Source organism: Megalobrama amblycephala, linkage group LG11 (assembly GCF_018812025.1).
Source record: "Megalobrama amblycephala isolate DHTTF-2021 linkage group LG11, ASM1881202v1, whole genome shotgun sequence".
Classification (NCBI taxonomy): domain Eukaryota; kingdom Metazoa; phylum Chordata; class Actinopteri; order Cypriniformes; family Xenocyprididae; genus Megalobrama; species Megalobrama amblycephala.
In genome coordinates this window covers 18,694,094-18,695,704 of record NC_063054.1, presented here as the reverse complement: position 1 = coordinate 18,695,704, position 1,611 = coordinate 18,694,094, and the positions used below count along the sequence as shown (strand labels likewise).

General features: G+C 47.3%; 1 long non-coding RNA gene across 1 annotated transcript; it reads right to left on the bottom strand.

The window, feature by feature from the left end:
- Window positions 1-301: 301 nt before the first annotated feature.
- On the bottom strand, window positions 302-1,611 carry LOC125279099. Its single transcript, XR_007187314.1, has 2 exons — window positions 1,398-1,611; window positions 302-1,340 (listed from the first exon to the last, which is right to left on the bottom strand). It is a non-coding gene; the product is annotated as an uncharacterized LOC125279099 (long non-coding RNA).

The following is a 1,611-nucleotide window of genomic DNA, read 5'->3' as shown; positions in this document are numbered from 1 at the left end:
GTAGGTGGTTATGAGAGCCTGTTCATTACATCCACTTGAAGCGGCTAGCGTTCTGAATTGCAAAGCGTAATCGTTAATGGTCATGGAACTTTGCTTGAGGTTACATAATTTCTCACCAACAGAGGAGTCGAAGGAGGGCTTACATTTACATTTAGTTATTTAGCAGACGCTTTTATCCAAAGCGACTTACAAATGAGAACAGTAGAATCAATCAAGTCAACATGAGAACAACAGTATGTAAGTGCTGTGTGAAGTTACAGTTATGACAGTAAAGTGCTCGTAGCAAGGATTTTTTTTTTTAAAATACACAAATAGATGGAATGAAAATAGAAATTGAGGTAAGTGCTACTATTACTGGGTCAAGTGCTGACGAAAAAGATACGTCTTTAGCATTTTTTTGAAAGTGGCTAAAGATTCAGCTGCTCGGATAGAGCATGGCAGGTCATTCCACCAGCCAGGAACAGACCCGGAGAAGGTTCGTGAGAGTGATTTTGTGCCCCTTTGTGATGGCACCACAAGCCGCCGTTCACTTGCAGAACGCAAATTTCTGGAGGGCGCATAAGTCTGAAGTAGCGAGTTAAGGTATGGCGGTGCAGAGCCAGCGGTCGTTCTGTAGGCAAACATCAGAGTCTTGAATTGGATGCGAGCAGCTACTGGCAGCCAATGCAGACTGATGAAGAGAGGAGTGACGTGCCATTGCCGAACACTTCCTGGAAGTGGGACACGAAGGAGGCATATGAACGTGTGACGGGACCATTTTGAGACCAGATGGATTCAGCCCACTGTAACGCTTTGCCTTGCAACTGGGAAATAATGAACGCTACCTTGGATGTGTCGGTGGGGTAGAGGTGCGGTTGCATCTCCAGGACCAGTGCACACTGCAGGAGGAAACCGCTGCAGTCCTCCGCCGATCCTGAGGGCGCTGGTCTGGAGAGGTGACGGTGTTTGCGGAAGTGATGGTTGGTGACGGTGGAGGTGCGCTGGAGGTGAGAGCTCGTTGGAGAACATCCACGAGCTCTTGGAATAGATCCGGGGAACTCATACTGGTCTCACACTGTTATGGTCCGGTCTTCTGTTACAATACAGAAGGGACAGAGATAGTCTTTAACAGGAGATGGAGCTTTATTGAGAACCAGTATGAGTTAAGGCAGAAGTGCAGGTGAGTAATACGTGAAGCAGTGCAGGTTCTTGAAGTGCAAAGTGATGATGGAGTCCTTTGTGGTTTCAGGTGGAGTCGAACATGGAGACGCTGGAGACGCTGGAGACGAGGAGCACTCACACAGAGAGGAGATAACACACGAGGAGAATACTGGAGACAGGTAAGTAGATCACTGGGAGTCCTTAAGGTAAGCATATAGTGTGTGTGAGTACTCTTTATGCTGGAAGTGATGAGGTACTTAATGAGGTGCAGGTGTCGGTGATCAGTACTCTGGTGACTGGGTGCGCTGTGATTGGTGAGCGGTGGAGCCTGACGTGTCTGTGACAATTACAAGTGTAGCTGCAGAGTTTAAAATCTAAGCTGCCTTGTGTGCATAGCTTTGTTCACTACCAGTGTTACACCACAAGAGGCTTCTGTGTGCTGGAGTTTTCACTATACTTAAACCATTTACA